Source organism: Somniosus microcephalus, chromosome 5 (assembly GCF_052327205.1).
Source record: "Somniosus microcephalus isolate GS21.2 chromosome 5, FLI_Smic_1.0, whole genome shotgun sequence".
Classification (NCBI taxonomy): Eukaryota; Metazoa; Chordata; class Chondrichthyes; order Squaliformes; family Somniosidae; genus Somniosus; species Somniosus microcephalus.
The window spans coordinates 97,668,801-97,688,423 of NC_140991.1; the positions used below are offsets into that span (position 1 = coordinate 97,668,801).

The 19,623-nt window shown below is 49.8% G+C and overlaps 1 protein-coding gene across 2 annotated transcripts in view; it reads left to right on the forward strand.

The window, feature by feature from the left end:
* tbc1d5 (TBC1 domain family, member 5) overlaps positions 1–19,623 on the forward strand; it is a 508,566-nt gene that overhangs the window by 350,940 nt on the left and 138,003 nt on the right. The gene's annotated exons all lie outside the window — the stretch shown is intronic.

Consider the following 19,623-nt stretch of genomic DNA (forward strand, 5'->3'; position numbering starts at 1 on the left):
TTAACCATCTCTAAACGGGACTGAATAGATCAGAGGAATATAAAAAAATCATCTTTGTAGCAAAGAGCCACATTTCAATATGAATTTTCTTATTGTAAAAGCCTGATAAACAGGTAAAACATATTTATGTTAGCAAAATACTGCAGATGCTGGAAATCCGAAATAACAACAGAAAATGCTGGAAAAACTCAGCAGGCCAGGCAACATCCGTGGAGAGAAATTAGAGTGACGTTTTGGGTCTAACCCTTTTTCAAACTGGAAAGGAAATAAAATAGATCGAAGGCAGGGCTGCGATAGAACAAAAGAAGTAAAAGAGACATTAAGAGGTATTCAAAACCAGACGAGATGGTAATAGGACAGTGGAGACAAAAGACGGCAAGATTAGGTGTGAAGTGTACTGGCAGGATGAGAGACAGCTGCCGTGTGGGAGAGAGAAAAAAAAGGAAAGGGGGGGGAAGGGAAGATCCAAAACAAAGGGGTGGGGAAAAAAATATAAGTAAAAATGTAATAGGGGCCGAGGTTATGATCTGAAATTGTTGAACTCGACATTGAGTCCGGAAGGCTGCAAAGTGCCTAATCGGAAGATGAGGTGCTGTTCCTCAAGTTTACGTTGAGCTTCCGTGGAACAATGCAAGAGGCCAAGGACGGTGAGGTCCGAGTGGGAATGGAGCGGTGAATTAAAATGACAGGCGACCGGAAGCTCGGGGTCACCCTTACGGACTGAACGGAGGTGTTCCGCAAAGCGGTCGCCCAATCTGCGTTTGGTCTCCCCAATGTAGAGGAGACCGCATCGTGAGCAGCGAATACAGTATACTAGATTGCAAGAAGTACAAGTAAATTGCTGTTTCACCTGGAAGGGGTGTTTGGGGCCCTGGACAGTGGGAAGGGGGAAGGTATAGGGGCAGGTGTTACATCTCCTGCGCTTGCACAGGAAGGTGCCAGGCGAAGGGGAAGGGCTGTTGGGGGTGATAGAGGAGTGGACTAGGGTGTCTTGCAGGGAGCGGTCCCTACGGAATGCTGAAAGGGGAGGGGAGGTGAAGATGCGTTTGGTGGTGGGATCACTTTGGAGGTAGCGGAAATGCCGGAGGATGATCCGTTGGATGTGGAGGCTGGTGGGGTGAAAGGTGAGGACAAGGGGAACCCTATCGTGGTTCCGGGAGGGAGGGGCAGGGGTGAGGGCAGAAGTGCGGGAGATAGAACAGACACGGTCGAGGGCCGTGTCAACCACGGTAGAGGGGAATCCTCGGTTGCGGAAAAAGGAAGACATGTCGGAAGCACTGGTGTGGAAGGTGGCAGCATCGGAGCAGATATGGCGGAGACGGAGAAACTGGGAGAATGGAATAGAGTCCTTACAGGAGGCGGGGTGGGAGGAAGTGTAGTCCAGGTAGCTGTGGGAGTCAGTGGGCTTGTAGTGAATATTGGTCGATAACCTATCCCCAGAGATGGAGACGGAGAAGTCGAGGAAGGGAAGGGAAGAGTCAGAGATGGACCATGTGAAGGTGAGGGAAGGGTGGAAATTGGAGGCAAAGTGAATGAAATTGTCTAGTTCGGGGCGAGAGCAGGAAACGGCACCGATACAGTCATCAATGTATCGGAAAAAGAGGTGAGGGAGGGGACCTGAGTAGGACTGGAACAAAGAGTGTTCCACATATCCCACGAAAAGGCAGGCATAGCTAGGACCCATGCAGGTACCCATGTCATTTTAATTCACCACTCCATTCCCACTCGGACCTCACCGTCCTTGGCCTCTTGCATTGTTCCACGGAAGCTCAACGTAAACTCGAGGAACAGCACCTCATCTTCCGATTAGGCACTTTGCAGCCTTCCGGACTCTCTATCGAGTTCAACAATTTCAGATCATAACCTCGGCCCCTGTTACATTTTTACTTATATTTTTTTTCCACCCCTTTGTTTTGGATCTTCCCTTCCGCCCCCCCCCCCCCTTTCCTTTTTTTTCTATCTCCCACACGGCAGCTGTCTCTCAACCTGCCAGTACACTTCACACCTAATCTTGCCGTCTTTTGTCTCCACTGTCCTATTACCATCTCGTCTGGTTTTGAATACCTCTTAATGTCTCTTTTACTTCTTTTGTTCTATCGCAGCTCTGCCTTCGATCTATTTTATTTCCTTTCCAGTTTGAAAAAGGGTTAGACCCGAAACGTCACTCTAGTTTCTCTCCACGGATGTTGCCTGGCCTGCTGAGTTTTTCCAGCATTTTCTGTTGTTATTTAAAACATATTTATGTATTTGATATGGTTTATATTCAGTAAATGAGGATGATGGTTAAGATTTAAAAAAAAAAAAAATTGATCATGTCAACATCTATTCTATTAATATTACATAATACCCTCCCTCTTTCCCTTAAGAATATAAGAAAGTACAGAAGAGGAAAAGATTCTGTAGTCCATCTTCGGTCCCCACAACTGTCACCCCAAAATTGCCTAATCCCTCAAATATCTATCCTATTCTTCCTAATATTTTCTGCACTAGGTGACTTCCTGAACAGTCCATTTCACACCCTCACATCAACTAATTCAGTCTAAATTCTCTATGCACCTTCTCTTTTCTAAGTTTGAGCCCAAGTCCCCTAGTTTTAGAATTCTCAAACTTATTTCCAGGATTTACCTATTCTCCCCAAGCCTTCTCTTCCACAGAGTAGACAATCTCTGTCTCTTCAACTATTTGCTCGTGTGGAGGGCAGTCACCAACACAGCTTAGCTGGCCTGAATGGCCTGTTTCCATGTTGTAACTTCTTTGTATTTCTATATAATCTCTCCTCCTAGCTCAGATGTCTTGAGCTAGGTGTCAATTTATTTCCCTTTTCAGCCCTGCTTCCAATGCTGTGGAGATATGGGGACTAACCATATGGGCAGTAAAGTCAGCTCTGTTCCTGTACTCCTATGGTCTTTGCTGCAGTAAGGCAACCAGAATTGTAGACCGTACTCCAGGTGTCATCTTATAGAGGTTCATTATCACCTCTTGGAGTTTGTGGTGTATCTCTTTGACAATACATCCCAAGATCCAATTAGCTTTCCTTACTGCTGTTGCACACACAGCCCAAAATTTTCTGAAAACCTGCGTCAAAACAACAGCATAATATGTCATATTATGCTCATTTTTGGCGCAAATGACTGAGGAAATTCAGGTGTAATTTCCTCAGTCTTTAGCACTGATTCCACCAAAGCCCTCTGCTGCTCATTCACATAACAGAAGTGCAGCTCACGCGAATTTCCTAAGGTTTCAGCAGTCTGAATGGGCTGTGAATTTATGCCTAAAACAGAACCAAAGTCATATTTCTGATGATTTTATTCTCCTCACTAAGACCGACAATGTATTTTCGGTATGCTTAAATCATAGAATGCTTACAGCACGGAAGAAGGCCATTCGGCCCGTCGAGCCCATGCCAGCTCTCTGCAAGAGCACCTCAGCTAGTCCCACTCCCCCGCCCTTTTCCTGTAGCCCTGCAAAATGTTTTCTTTCAGGTACTTAGCCAACTCCCTTTTGAAAGCCGTGATTGAGTCTGCCTTCACCACCCTTTCAGGCAGTGCATTCCAGATCCTAACCACTCACTGCATAAAGAAGTTTTTTCTTGCATCGCCTTTGGTTCTTTTGCCAATCACCTTAAATCTGTGTCCTCTGGTTCTCGACCCTTCTGCCAATAGGAACAGTTTCTCTCTATCTACTCTGTCCAGACCACTCATGATTTTGAACACCTCTATCAAATCTCCTCTCAACCTTCTCTGCTCTAAGGAGAACAACCTCAGCTTCTCCAGTCTATCCATGTAACTGAAGTCTCTCATCCCTGGAATCATTAATAGGTTTGATCTAATAGCCATTACGGAGACGTGGTTGCAAAGTGACCAAAGTTGGGAACTAATTATTCCAGGATATTTAACTTTTAGAAGAGATGGACAAAATGGAAAAGGAGGAGGCGTAGCCCTGATAAAGCATGGGATAAGACAGTAGAGAGAAAGGATCTTGGCTCCAAAAATCAAGAAGTAGAATCAGTTTGGGTGGAGCTAAGAAACACCAAAGGCAGGCTCCCAGACTCCCATTTGGTCCTGCCACCAAGCGGCGGGATAGGCACTTAAAGCAGTTAACTGCCTGGATAATGCCATTTTGACAGCCGTTTTAAATTTTACCACTTTTTCTGCGTGTCCCACACCGTTTCCAAACCACGCCAGCTATTTGTGTCGGGTTCACAAGTGGCTGCCTTCTTGACAGCTGCAGCTCCAGCATAAAATCGGAGCTCTCAACAAGGATCAGTTACAGGTGGCAGAAATCTGATTTTTCAGGTCTTGGAAAACTTTTTGCAAGTCTACTGATCTTGGAATCATTTCTGGAGATCCATCTCCACTGTGACCTCCTGGGAAAAACCTCTCCCCACATTGACTGAGCGCTTCTTCAACGGAGATATCTACCAGCAGCATGGGAACCATTTATTTCCTTTCATCCTGGTCCTCAGATTCGGAGGAAGAGCAGCTATGGCAGCAGTAGAACCAGGAACAACAGCAGGAGCGCCAACCTCCTGCTCACCCACCTGATGGTGCGCAGGGCAGGGATGCACGTCGCTGCAGGAGATACCCCCAACACATGGTTTACAGGCCAAGAATGACCTTCCTCAACATGACTGAGCAGCAGTGCCAAAGGAGGCTGAGACTTTCGCGAGAGGTAGTCGGTGACATCTGTGTAATGCTACACCAACACCTGGAGCTCAAAGGAGCGGGTGGATACCCCTTACCAGTGGCTGTCAAAGTTACCACCACTCCCAATTTTTTTGCTTCAGGATCCTTCCAGGGCTCATCAGCAGACATCAGCGGCATCTCCCAGTCGGCCGCACACACTTGCATCACACAGGTTACCGATGCCCTCTTTGCCAAGGCGCACAATTACATCCACTTCACAACGGATCAAGCAAGTATAACCGTGCGTGCGGTTGGCTTTGCAAATATGGCAGGCTTGCCAAGGGTGCAGGGCGTCGTAAACTGCACACATGTAGCCCTTAGGGCACCCCATCACAACCCAACTGTTTTTGTCAACCGCAAGGGATTCCACTCCCTCAACGTGCAGCTGGTGTGTAACCACAGGAAGGACATTTTGCATGTTTGCGCAAAGTTCCTTGGCAGTTACCATGGCTCGTTCATCCTGCGGCAGTCTAGTGTGCCTCCGCTCTTCAATCCACCAAACCAACTTTCCGGGTGGCTACTTGGAGACGAGGGCTATCCCCTGATGACACCGTTGAGGAGGCCATCGAACGAAGCTGAGGAGCGCGACAATGCCAGCCACATTTCGACTAGATACAATCATCGAGCAAACCATCGGCTTGCTGAAGATGCGATTCAGATGCCTTGACAGATCAGGTGGAGCCCTACAGTATTCAGCAGCCAGGGTCTCCAGAATTGTCGTGGTCTGCTGTGCGCAGCACAGCATCTTGGCTTGCAGCTGCTTGAGGAACGAGTGGCTCAGCGCATAGCCTCCTCAGATGATGAGGAGGAGGAGGAAGACCTTGCGGAGGTGGCTGCTCCAGTTCCAGCAGCACACGAGCACATTGCTGCCCGAGATGCAAGGGATGCACTAATCGTTGCCAGATTCGCTTAGGTAGACGAATGAAACAAATGTGCCTAGTACCTTCTTAACGCACCATACACAATGTACAAGAACCTGTGGGTTCCTATCACTCTCAGCACCATCATTACAAATGCAAGTCATCCTGAGCCCTCAATGTGGAACTTCCATTTCTGAGATCACATAGGCCAGAACTTCAACTGTTTGCCATCACTTCTGTTTAATCCATTCACAAAAGGATGAATATGGCAAAAGTTATACACAACAGAACAGAACACCCAAGTGACTACCCTTGTGACTAATTGTGCTTTATCTTCCTCTTATGCGTGCTTCTACACGGTGCTTCCCCTGTGGCTCCAGCAGATGTTGAGGCACCTTGCTCACTTTCATGCTGCTCCTGCTTTGACACCCTTGGCGGGCGTCCTCTGGGTTTGCGAGCCTGTGAGGGCTCGGTAACAGTCTGCTCCTCCTGCATCTGTGCAGGGGCTGTGATGTCCATCTCAGTTGGGTGAGGACTCTAGTGGGGCTCTGACCGAGGGCTACTCAGTGGCATGGGAGTGTGAGCGTTTGGAGAGGAGCCCACACTTCCTTGTTGCCTGCCACCAACATCCCTCTCATGGGTCAGCCCCACTTCAGTGCTAACAAGTGGCTTGACAGCACCTTGCTGCACATCAGGGGGGCCATGAGGACCCGTATCTGCACTGGCAGTCCTACACAAAAGGACTTCCATGAAGCTCTGGTTTCTCTGCTCAATAGCTGCCCATCGCTCCTCCAGAGATGTCAGTTTATTCTGAACAATCACCATGTTTTCCAGACTCTGGCGACTTATTTCCTCCATGGCCATAGCCATCCGCTCCTCTACCGTAGCCAACCTTTCCAGTGAGGTAGCCATCCTTACCATAGAAACATAGAAGATAGGAGTAGGCCATTCGGCCCTCAAGCCTTTTCCGCCATTTAATGAGATCATGGCTGATCATCCAAACTCAGTACCCTGTCCCTGCTTTCTCCCCGTATCCCTTGATCCCTTTAGCCTTAAGAAATATATCTAACTCCTTCTTGAATATATTTAATAAGTTGGCCTCAACTGTCTTCTGTGGTAGAGAATTCCACAGGCTCACCACTCTCTGGGTGAAGAAATTCCTCCTCATCTCAGTCCTAAATGGCTTACCCCTTATCCTTAGACTGTGACCCCTGGTTCTGGACTCACCCGCCATCGGGAACATCCTTCCAGCATCTAGTCTGTCTAGTCCTGTTAGAATTTTATAAGTTTCAATGAGATCCCCTCTCATTCTTCTAAACTCTAGCGAATATAAGCCTAATCGACCCAATCTCTCTTCATACGTCATTCCTGCCATCCTAGGTATCAGTCTGGTGAATCTTCGCTGCACTCCCTCTATGGCAAGAACATCCTTCCTCAGATAAGGTGACCAAAACTGCACACAATACTCAAGGTGTGGTCTCACCAAGGTCCTGTACAACTGCAGCAAGACATCCTTGCTCCTGTACTCGAATCCTCTCGCAATGAAGTCTATGAGGTAGCCATCATTTCCACGGAGGTTGCCATCCTTTCCATGGTGGTGCGTTCATGCGCCATTGCCTCCACAAAGGCACTGCTCATGTTAGAGTTGGACTCCTCCATCCTCTCCACACTCATAGTAACCCTGGAGACAAAACCTGCCAGAGACTCCTACACTTGCTCCTGGAGTTCCAGCACCACTCTCTTTCTGGATGGACCCGGAGGCACAGGGTCCACATGCAGCTGAGCAGAGCTGGGAGTGCCCCGCGGCCTCCGACGAGGACTCTAACTGTTGTCCCTGTCTCCACCATCTGCTGATGCTCACTTATGAGCTGTGATACACCAGGTGACAACACTACTCTATCTCCTGAAGGTCCCACCGAGGTGTGCGTCTCTGCGCTGGTGCTGGGTGCACTTAATTCTGCTGACGCTGCACCCTCAGAGGTTGCAGGTTCCTCTGAGGAGTCTTCTGGCTCCGGCTCTTCCGCCTGGACAGTGGGGAGGGGGGCTGTCGATGGTCTTGTGGGGGAGTAAAGACATGAGTTAAACGTGATATTAACGTAGCATGCACATGGAATAGTGCAGCTTATCATAAGTCAATCTGTATGAGCATCAGATGCCATATCAGTCACTCATGCAATGTAAATGAGAGAGATGCAAATCTATTCTGTCACCAGCTTGCTCTGATGCACCCGTCTGTCCGTCCCCCACTTCCAGATCCTCATCGGCTCCAATTATCTCTAGGGCCACCTCTTCAGCGCTGGTGAGATGGGCTATTGAGGGCGGCACTCCTCCTGTCTTAGCCCTTTCCCTCTTATTGTGGGCTCTCTTTTCCTGCAATGAGGGACACAAGTGGAGTTTGAGTGAGAATGATGGAGTGAGTGTAGAGAATCTATAGCATAGATGCTTAGAAGGAGACAAAGATGGAGTGAGGTGCCAATACCAAGGGCCCTCCCTGTGCATTGTTAGTTGATGTCATAGCATCACAGTGATAATGAGGGCAGCATAGTCGAATAGTGAAGTGATTGTGTACATAGAGAGAGAGGGATGGTTAAGGGTGCAAGGGATGTAAGGGTAAAATGTGATGTGGAGGAGTAGGTTGACAATGCAGAGTGCTGGTGATGCAAGGAGATGGGGAGCAGATTGAGGGTAATGGTGATGTTATACTCACTTTCCCTGAGCGGACCAGGTCATTGAACCTTTTTTGTCACTGCACCCAGGTTCAACTGCACATCGATGTCGAGCTGACCACCTGTGCAATTTGCAGCCACACAGCTTTGATCTGCTGTGGTGGCTTCTTCCTCCCAGAGGATGGGAAGAGTACCTCCTTTTAACCTCTGACTCCCTCCACAAGAGCATGGAGGGAGTCATCAGCAAATCGTGGTGAGGCCTTGACCCTTGAGGTTGCCATGTCAGCAGTCTTCTTAGGCAGTCCCTCGGAACCGAGGATGACTTGCTTCCACATTAAAAATGAGTTCGCAGGTGACTGATGAGTCCAATGCGGGACCTACAGTCTCTGTCACAGGTGGGGCAGACGGTGGTTGAAGGGGCGGGTGGGTGGGGTGCTTGGGTTGACGTGCGCTCCTTGCGCTGCCTGCACCTGGCTTCCGCTTGCTCCCGGCGAAGAGACTCGAGGTGTTCGGCACGTAGTCAGCAGAGTAGTCAATCCAGAAGCAAAAAATTAGAAACTGAACCAAGGCTGCATGGGCCCCTTAAATGCAGCTGGCTCACAGATGTCAACAGAGGGGAGTTCCAGACCCAAAACAGTAATTGGCCAGGGGAGCGCACACGCTGAGACTCAAATGCCCAATTAGGGCGAAATCGCAAATTTTTACCAGCTGAAAGCGGAGGCGAGACTGGGACCCGCCAACCACCTGACCCGCACCCACCCCGCCACCAATGGTAAAATCGCGGCCTTTGTGTCTGTCTTTACAGAAGAAGATGCATAAAACCTCCCGGAAATAGTGGAGAACCAAGGGTACATACGAATTAGGAGCAGGAGTAGGCCACTCGGCTCCTTGAGCCTGCTCCGCCATTCAACAAGAAAATGGCTGATCTGATTACTCCGCATTCCTGCCTACCCCCGATAACCTTTCACCCCCTTGCTTATCAAGAATCTATCTACCTCTGTCTTAAAAACATTCAAAGACTCTGCTTCCACCGCCTTCTGAGGAAGAGAGTTCCAAAGACTCACGACCCTCTGTGAGAAAAAATTTCTCCTCATCTCTTGTCTTAAATGGGCAACCCCTTATGTTTAAACAGTGACCCCTAGTTCTAGATTCTCCCACAAGAGGAACATCCTCTCCACATCCACTCTATCAAGACCCCTCAGGATCTTATATGTTTCAATCAATGGGTCTAGCGAGAATGAGGAACTGATAGAAATTAATATTAGTAAAAAAAATAGTACTGGAAAAATTAATGGGACTGAAAGCTGATAAATCCCCTAAACCTGATGGCTTACATCCTAGGGTTTTGAAAGAGGTGGCTATAGAGATAGTGGATGCATTCGTTGTCATTTTCCAAAATTCCATAGATTCTGGAACGGTTCCCGTGGATTGGAAGGTAGCAAATGTAACCCCACTATTTAAGCAAGGAGGGAGAGAGAAAATGGGGTACTACAGATCAGTTAGCCTGACATCATTAGTAGGGAAAATGCTAGAATCTATTATTAAGGACGTGGTAACAGGGCACTTAGAAAATAATAATAGAATTCGGCAGAGTCAACACGGATTTATGAAAGGGAAATGATGTTTGACAAATCTGAGGTTGTAACTAACAGAATAGATGAGGGGGGAACCAATGATTGTGGTGTATTTGGATTTTCAGAAGGCATTCGATAAGGTGCCACACAAGAGGTTATTAAACAAAATTAGTGCTTATGGGATTGGGGGTCATATACCAGCATGGATTGAGGATTGGTTAACGGACAGAAAACAGAGAATAGGAATAAACAGGTAATTTTCATGTTGGCAGGCTGTAACTAGTGGGGTACCACAAGGATCAGTGCTTGGGCCTCGGCTATTCACAATCTATATCAATGATTTGGATGAGGGGACCAAGTGTAATATATCCAAGTTTGCTGATGATACAAAGCTAGGTGGGAATGTAAGTTGCAAAGAGGCTTCAAGGCGATATAGACAGGCTACGGAAGTGGACAAGAACATGGCAACTGGAATATAATGTGGAGAAATGTGAAGTTATCCACTTTGGTAGGAAAAAAGCAGAGTATTTTTTAAATGGTGAGAGATTGGGAAATGTTGGTGTTCAGAGGGACCTGGGTGTCCTTGTACACAAATCACTGAAAGTTAACATGCAGGTACAGCAAGCGATTAGGAAAGCAAATGGTATGTTGCCTTTATTACAAGAGGATTTGAGTATAAGAGTAAAGATGTCTTACTGCAATTATATAGGGCCCTGGTGAGAGCACACCTGGAGTATTGTGTACAGTTTTGGTCTCCTTATCTAAGGAAGGATATATTTGCCATAAAGGGAATGCAACAAAGGTTCACCAGCCTGATTTCTGGGAGGAGGGGATTGTCCTATGAGGAGAGATTGAGTAGACTAGACCTATAATCGCTGGAGTTTAGAAGAATGAGAGGTGATCTCATTGAAACATACAAAATTCTTACAAAGCTTGACAGGGTAGATGCAGGGAGGATGTTTCCCCTGGCTGGGGAGTCTACAACTAGGGATCACAGTCTCAGAATAACGGGTCGGTCATTTAGGACTGAGATGAGAAGAAATTTCTTCACTCAGAGGGTGGTGAATCTTTGGAATTCTCTACCCCAGAGGGCTATGGAGGCTCAGTCATTGAGTATATTCAAGACACAGATCGATAGATTTTTGGATATTAAGGGAATCAAGGGATATGCAGGAAAGTGGAGTTGAGGTAGAAGATCGTATTGAATGGCAGAGCAGGCTCGAGGGGCCTACTCCTGCTCCTATTTCTTATGTTCTTATTCTCATAAATCTTTTCTGCACCCTCTCTAAGGCCTTCACATCCTTCCTAAAGTACGGTGCCCAGAATTGGACACAATACACGAGTTGAGGCCAAACCAGTGTTTTATAAAGGTTCATCATAATTTCCACGCTTTTGTACTCCTATTCATGAAGCCCAGGGCCCCGTAAGCTTTTTTAACTGCTTTCTTAACCTGCCCTGCTACCTTCAACGATTTGTGCACATATACTCCAATGTCTCTCTCTTCGTGCACTCCCTTTAGGATTGTACCCTTTAGTTTATATTTCTTCTCCTCATTCTTTCTACCAAAATGTATCACTTCACATTTTTATGCGTTAAATTTCACCTGTCATGTGCCCGCCCATTCCACCAGCCTGTCTATGTCCTCTTGAAGTCTATCACTATCCTCCTCACTGTTCACTATACTTCCAAGTTTTGTGTCATCTGCAGATTTTGAAATTGTACCCTGGACACCCACGTCCAAGTCATTGATATATTTCAAGAAAAGCAGTGGTCCTTTGTGGCATCAGAACGATTTGTATTAAAAATTAAAATACTGCCACGGCTGTATTTTCTTAAACAAGCTGTACCTAATGTGCATAAATTATGATTTGGTGGCAACAAACTTTAATTTTCATGCATAAAGAGGGCCTTAAGGAAGGAATATGGTGTAAGTTCAGCATTTTCCTCATGCACCAATTGCTTATGCTGATTTTCCTAATTTTATACCAGTTTTTACGTTCCAGGTCATAGGAACATAAGAACTAGAGTAGGCCATTCAACCCTTCAAGGCAGTTCCATCACTCAGTTAGATCATGGCTGATCTGCATCTGAACTCCATCTACCTGCCTTGGTTCTGTATCCCTTAATACCCTTGCCTAACAAAAATCTAATGAGATTCTCAGGAAATTTCAGTGTCACTTACTAACAGGAAATTTAGGGTAAATTTCATCATCATTTGCCAGTTACGCCATTTCAGGAGTTTCCGTGCCAATGTTGTAGATTTTAGTGAGCTATTCACCAATACTCCCAGATCTCTCTCCTGCAGTGTCTTGTAGCATAGAGCCACTCAGCATATATTCCCACTGTTTGTTTGCCCTTTATAGTCTCAATACCTTGCATTTGTCCAAATTAAATACCATTTGCCACTCATCAGCAATGCAGTTTTATGCCCGGCGACCAGTTGAAAATCTACCCCCGGTATCAAATACCCCCGGTATCAAAATCTAAATATATCACATGCGTAGAGTTTTGTCCATCAATAAGGTGCATCATTTCCTCAAAGAACTTCAATAAATTTATTAAAACTTCCCTCCCTTTTATCTTGCATCTTTTTAGTGACAGAGCAATGGTTAGGGAAATGAAAGTACAAAAGATAACCTGTTACTCATGTGTAAGAACAAAAGTGAACTCTTAAAATTCTCCCCATACTTGTAGCATAAAAATTACATTAATTTTTTTTCACAAATTAAAATGTGAGCTATTTTGACATATTGATGTTGGTACAAAATAGTGCTAAGTAAAAGCAGATCTTTCTAGATGAGTTTTGATTATTATAATTATTGCATTCTGATGCGCTATCAATTACTCAAAAGACTGAGGTTAAGCGAGTAACTAACAGGCTTTTATTAACAAGAGAATGAAGGTGTGCCTCGAGTGGTCGACCAGTCCAGAATACAGAGGGACTGTGGAGCAGTCACCTTTATACCTGGACTCGTGGGAGGAGTCAGCCGAGGCATGTACAGACATGTACACAGTGGAATACAAACACCCACACAGGCAGGTATAACAGTGCTTTACCACATTCACCCCTTGTTTAAAAATGAGTCCGGCGGGGTGAAGTGTATTAAAAGTTTGTGTATTGGAGTCTCTCCGGAGGTCTTGTCTGCCGCTGTGATCGACGTGGCGACGGCAGGGGTAGTGAAGCTTCCGGCGTCGAGTCCCGCGTAGGCTGGGGCACTGGTGTGTAGTCCTCGTGGGTGTCGAGCGGGTCGCGGGGCCCAGACATGCCATCTGCTGGGGTTGGATATTGAATCGTTGGGGGGGGTGGTAGTGGGTTACTGGGGCCCCCGAGGGTGCGAGGTCTCGTATGGAGACTGTGTCCTCCCGCCCGTCCGGGTACGCAATGTAAGCATACTGGGGGTTGGCGTGGAGGAGGTCGACCCTCTCGACCAGGGGGTCCGTTTTATGGGTCCTCACGTGTCTTCTCAGTAGGACCGGCCCTGGGGACATCAGCCATGGCGGTAGCAATGTCCCCGATGTGGACTTCCTTGGGAAGACAAACATTTTCTCATGAGGGGTGGCGTTAGTGGCAGTGCAGAGCAGTGACCGAATAGAGTGGAGCGCATCGGGGAGCACATCCTGCCAGCGGGAGGTCGGAAGGCCCCTAGACTTTAAGGCTAGCAGGGCGGCCTTCCAAACTGTCGCATTCTCTCTTTCCACCTGTCCGTTCCCCCGGGGGTTGTAACTGGTGGTCCTGCTTGTGGCAATACCCCTAGCGAGCAGGTACTGGCGGAGTTCATCACTCATAAACGATGAGCCCCGGTCGCTATGGATATAGCTGGGGAAACCGAACAGGGTGAAGAGGTCGTTCAGACATTTAATGACCGTGGCACTGGTCATGTCCGAGCAGGGGATGGCGAACGGGAAATGGGAGTACTCATCAATGATGTTGAGGAAGTACACATTGCGGTCGGAGGAGGGGAGAGGCCCTTTAAAATCAACGCTCAGGCGCTCGAAGGAGCGAGTGGCTTTTATCAGGTGAGCCCTGTCTGGTCTATAAAAGTGCGGTTTGCACTCAGCGCAGACTTGGCAGTTCGTGGTCATGGTCCTGACCTCCTCAATGGAGTAAGGCAGGTTGCGGGCCTTGATGAAGTGGAAGAACCTGGTGACCCCCGGGTGGCAGAGGTCATTGTGGAGGGCCCGCAGTCTATCGATCTGCGCGCTGGCGCAGGTGCCACGTGATAGAGCATCCAGGGGTTCATTGAGCTTCCCGGGCCGGTACAAGATCTCGTAATTGTAGGTGGAAAGTTCGATTCTCCACCTCAAGATCTTGTCGTTTTTGATTTTGCCCCTCTGCTTGTTGTTAAACATAAAAGCAACTGAACGCTGGTCAGTGAGCAGGGTAAATTGTTTTCCGGCCAGGTAGTGCCTCCAATGACGCACAGCCTCCACAATAGCCTGGGCCTCCTTCTCAACAGCGGAGTGTCTGGTCTCCGGGCCCTGGAGGGTTCGTGAAAAGAAGGCCACGGGTCTCCCCGCCTGATTAAGGGTAGCGGCCAGGGCAAAGTCGGACACGTCGCTTTCCACCTGGAAGGGGATGGATTCGTCCACTGCGTGCATGGTGGCTTTGGCAATGTCTTCCTTGATACGGTGGAAGGCTAAGCGGGCCTCTGCCGTCAAGGGATAAGAGGTGGACTTGATCAGCGGACGGGCCTTGTCTGCATAGTAGGGGACCCACTGGGCGTAATAGGAGAAAAACCCTAGGCACCTCTTCAGGGCCTTGAGGCAGTGGGAGTTCCATAAGGGGACGCATCCGGTCGGGGTCGGGACCGATGACTCCGTGTTCCACAACACAGCCAAGGATGGCGAGGCGGGTTGTGCGGAATATGCACTTCTCCTTGTTATACGTCAGGTTCAGGAGTTGGGCGGTGCAGAGGAATTTTTCGAGGTTTGCGTCATGGTCCTGCAAGTCATGGCCGCAGATGGTCACATTGTCCAGATATGGGAAAGTGGCCTGCAACGCATTTTGATCGACCATCCGGTCCATCTCCCTTTGGAAGACGGAGACCCCGTTGGTGACGCCAAAGGGAACCCTAAGGAAGTGATAGAGGCGGCCGTTTGCCTCAAAGGCAGTATACTGGCGGTCCTCAGGGCGGATAGGGAGCTGGTGGTACGCTGATTTCAGGTCAGTGGTCGAGAAGACACGGTACTGCGCGATCTGGTTGACCATATCAGCTATGCGGGGGAGTGGGTAAGCGTCCAGCAGGGTGTAGCGATTTATTGTCTGGCTGTAGTCGATGACCAGGCGCTGCTTCTCGCCGGTCTTAACGACCACAACCTGGGCTCGCCAGGGGCTGGTGCTGCCCTCAATAATCCCCTCCTTCAGGAGCCGCTCCACTTCGGTTTTAATGAAAACCCTGTCCCCGGCACTGTATCGCCTGCTCTTTGTGGCGATGGGCTTACAGTCGGGGGTGAGGTTAGCAAACAGTGGGGGGGGGGGTGACTCTGAGTGTGGAGAGGTTGCACCTGGTGCGCGGCGGGCAATTTGGAAGCTGCTGGCTGCGGACTGTGAGTGGGGGGAGGGGTCCACCGTACGCCATCGTAACACTTTTAAGGTGGCACTGAAAATCTAACCCCAGTAGAATGGCAGCGCAGAGGTGGGGCAGGACCAGAAGTTTAAAATTATCGTACACAGTCCCGTCTACTAAGAGTGTCACCACGCAGTAGCCGCCAATGTCCGCCGACTGGGACTCGGAGGCCATAGAAATCCGCTGGTGTGCAGGCAGGACTGGGAGAGAGCAACGCCGCACCGTGTCGGGGTGGATGAAGCTCTCCGTGCTCCCAGAGTCAAAAAGGCAGATTGTTTCGTGACCATTTACCTTAATGTCCATTGTGGACCGGGCCAGTTGGTGCGGTCTCGCTTGGTCCAGCGTAACGGAGGCCAGTGTAGGGGTCGGTGTGTCGTTGCGGGTATCAGATGAGGCGGTGTTGGGGGCCTGCTGCGTCCCGGCTGGCGTCCATGATCCCCATGTGGCTGGAGGCGTCCAAAATGGCTGCTGTTCCGGTGGTTCGCACATGGCTGGGGAGGCCCAAGATGGCGGCCCACACGCGGCGCTGCTGGGGTTCGGGGTGGCTTTGGCCTTGCAGACGCTGGCGTAGTGTCCCTTCTCCCCGCAGCCCGAGCAGATCGCATTTTTCGCCGGGCAGTGCGCTCTGGGGTGTTTGGCCTGGCCACAGAAGTAGCATTTCTGGCCTTGGGACACTGCTGCGGTAGTTGGGCCGTTGCTGGGATGTGGCTGGGGTGGCACGGCGCTATGAGACGGTCCTACCGTGTCCCAGGCTGTCGTTCCCCGCGGCGTCCACGGTGCAAAGGAGTAGGCATCCATGCCCCGGTAGGCTGCGTCCAATGATAGTGCGAGTTCAGAGGCCTTGTTGAGGTCGAGGTCACTCTGCTCCAACAGTCGCTGTCGGGTGTAATTGGACCTGTGGCCCGCTACAAAAGCGTCCCGGATAAGTTCCTCTGTGTACACGGCGGCCTTTACATCCTTACAACCACAGGCCCGGCCAAGCACAGACAGTGCCTGAAGGTATTCTTCAGTCGATTCCCCAGGTTGTTGTTTACAACTCCCCAGGAGGTGCCTGGCGTACACCTCGTTCACTGGGCGCGTGTACTGGTCCTTGAGGAGCTTGATAGCAGCCGTGTACGAGGTCGCGTCCTGGATGACCGAGTACGCTCGGTGGTTCACTTTGGAGGTCAGGACATCCAGTTTGTCCTCATCCGATTTGACCGTTGCAGCGGAGGCGATCAGGAATCTTTCAAAGCACCTAAGCCAGTGAGCAAACTTGTAAGCGAGTAACTAACAGGCTTTTATTAACAAGAGAATGAAGGTGTGCCTCGAGTGGTCGACCAGTCCAGAATACAGAGGGACTGTGGAGCAGTCACCTTTATACCTGGACTCGTGGGAGGAGTCAGCCGAGGCATGTACAGACATGTACACAGTGGAATACAAACACCCACACAGGCAGGTATAACAGTGGTTTACCACACATTCTAATTTGAATATTTGTCCCTGTTGTTTCTTGCGTTAATATATAAACTTACCCTGCAACGTATTTTCCTTCCTTTCTTTACCATGAAGAAAATTATTTATTTCTGTACCTTTGTTAGCATGATCCACTTGCTTGTCAAACAGCTTTGTTTAACATAATAGAACTGTTAAATATTTAATTTCTTTGTTAAGATATCTCAGGTAACCGCTGAATTATACATGGTGTGAATAGCATTGTGATTAACCTATCTACTAACCCTTTCATTATGCTAAAATGAATAGTCACAATAGCAATCCTATAAATTCCCATCTGTTCAAAAACCATTTAGTGTGTGAATAACATAATGGCCTAGAAATTCAGTATCGCCACGTTTGGGGCGCTACAGCCGGGCGTTCGCTAAATTTAGCACCCGGCGCAACTTAGCACCACCTTCGCCGAAATTGAGTTGCATCGCCCCAAGAGGTTGCTGCTGCGCTAAAGCAGGCGATGCACGACTATCATAAGGCGCTAAGCCGGCGAGCTGAGGCGCTAACACCGAGGGCGGGCGCAGCGCAGGTGCGGCGAGTTGCTGATTGAAGGCAGACACGCTGGCGCCGGTCAGCTCTTAAAGGGGGAGGGTGGACTTGTTTGGCTGCCACGCCCTGCACACTGCAGCCCTGAAGCAAGGCCTGACCATTGCTGGATCATCATTTCTACGCCCAGGACCATGCAGAAGGCTAGGGAGCGAGCCCTGAGGCTACTGGTTGGCGCAGTAGAGCGCAGGCGACCTGTCCTCTTCCCTGACAGTGGGAGGAGGCCGCTTCCCAGCGAATACCGAAAAGCCTGGAGGGAGGTGGCAAACAGGGTGACCACCAACAGCATGGTTGCCAGGACTCCACTTCAATGCAGGAAAAAGTTCAACGACCTCACTCGGGTTGTCAGGGTGAGTACCCTTTCCACTATCCTGTTCATCCCTGCATGTGCACCTCAGTTTCTGGCCAAAGGGACCTGAAAGGCCCAATGCCCAGCCCTCATCCAAGAGCTATGGGACTCTCATGAAAACAACTTGCACATTCAGCACTTTACACACTGTCAGGGCTATTCCACCATGGGAGGCAGTGCAGGCAAGTTGAGGGCTTGACACTGTCAGGGCTATTCCACCATGGGAGGCAGTGCAGGCAAGATGAGGGCTTGACACTGTCAGGGCTATTCCACCATGGGAGGCAGTGCAGGCAAGATCAGGGCTTGACACTGTACTTAGAGGACGTCCTTTCTCTTGCAGGGCAAGCTGGCCCACAATCGCAGGCAGCAGCGACGGACCGGGGGAGGCCGTCCTGACCTCAAAGAGCTCAGCAACCTGGAGCAGCGTGTGGAGCGCATTATGGCAGGCCGGCTGATTGGCCCCGTCGCCAGTGGAGATGCCGACCCTGTTCTGGACAGCAATGGTAAGGTCATCACCTTTTTGACCTCTCTCTTTCCACTTGTGCCTCACACCAGCATCCTTTGCCACTATCGAACCAATGCGGTGCATAGCAGCACTCATGCCTCTCTCGCTGCCGCCCTGTCCTCACTCTAAAGCAACTCTTGTGCCTCCCTGCTTTCAGATGCTGATTCGCCAGGTGAGGAGGCGGGCCCTCAAGCTGCCACTGTCAGTGATTCTGAATTCGAGGAGGAGGAAGAGGAAGCCGGCCCATCAGTGCCACCCTCAGCTGAAGCAGCCCATGGCCATGATGGGGACACGTCTTCCCTGGAGGGGAGCAGGGGAGAAGGGTCTGAGGAGAGTGAAGCTCCGGGGCCCAGCGGGCTGCAGCAACGCGGGAGGGGTGGGGAAGCTCGGCGGCTTTCTCCCCGGAGGGTGTGCGGCCTCCAGTCCTGCTACGGTGAGCGCAGAGGAGGTGCGGCTCCTTGGTGAAATGGGCGCCCAGGCTGAGCGCAGGCACACTGAGCTCATGGCTGCAGTGGCAAGGATGCCTGACTCCATAGAGTCACTGGCAAGAAGTGCTCAGGAATTCGGGGCAGCACAGGCCAGGAGTCTGCAAGAATTCAGTGCAGCACAGGCCAGGAGTCTGCAGGAATTCAGTGCAGCACAGGCAAGGAGTCTGCAGGACTTCGCGGCAGCACAGGCTAGGAGTCAGCAGGACTTCGCTGCATCACAGGCGGCTTCCAGCCAAGTGCTCAGTCGTGCCATGCATTCACTGGCTGGTCTGATGCAGACACCGATCAGGGCCACACGGGCACTAACTGCTGCCACCCTCGCTGGATCGGCCAGGCATCGCTGGGGCCCTCGCCGCGCCGCAGCAGCCCAGCAGTCTGTGCTTCAGCAGATTGCTGCGCATGCTACAGTGCTGGCCCGTGCGAGTGCCAGTGTATCAGCTGACCAGGGAGTGCCTGTGCTCTGTCAGTTTGGCAGTATTCCTGCAGCCAACACTGTCACTCCTCCACTGCAGCTGCCACCACCCGTAGGACAGACTGCTGCCGCCCAAGCAGAGTTGGAGCAGTCAGCAGCCGGGCCCTCCAGGCCCAGGCCGTCCCCCAAGGGCATCTGGCGTCTCACCATCTGACCCTCAGCAGCCTTCCCCCAGCCTTGCTGCAGCCACTGGGGTCCCATTGAGGAAGAGCTGCAGGGCGGGAAGGGGACATTCGCGGAAGCGAGGCGGATCACCCTCACAGGAGAAAAAGTAGAAGGTGTGGCCAAATGTTGTGTTTATATATGAAGGCTGAGAATGTTTTTTTTATGTATGAAGGCCGAGACTGTTGTGTTTGTTTTTTTTATGAAGGCCGAGGATCATGGTCATTTTTATTTAACTTTTTTTCATTTTCTGAAGGTTGT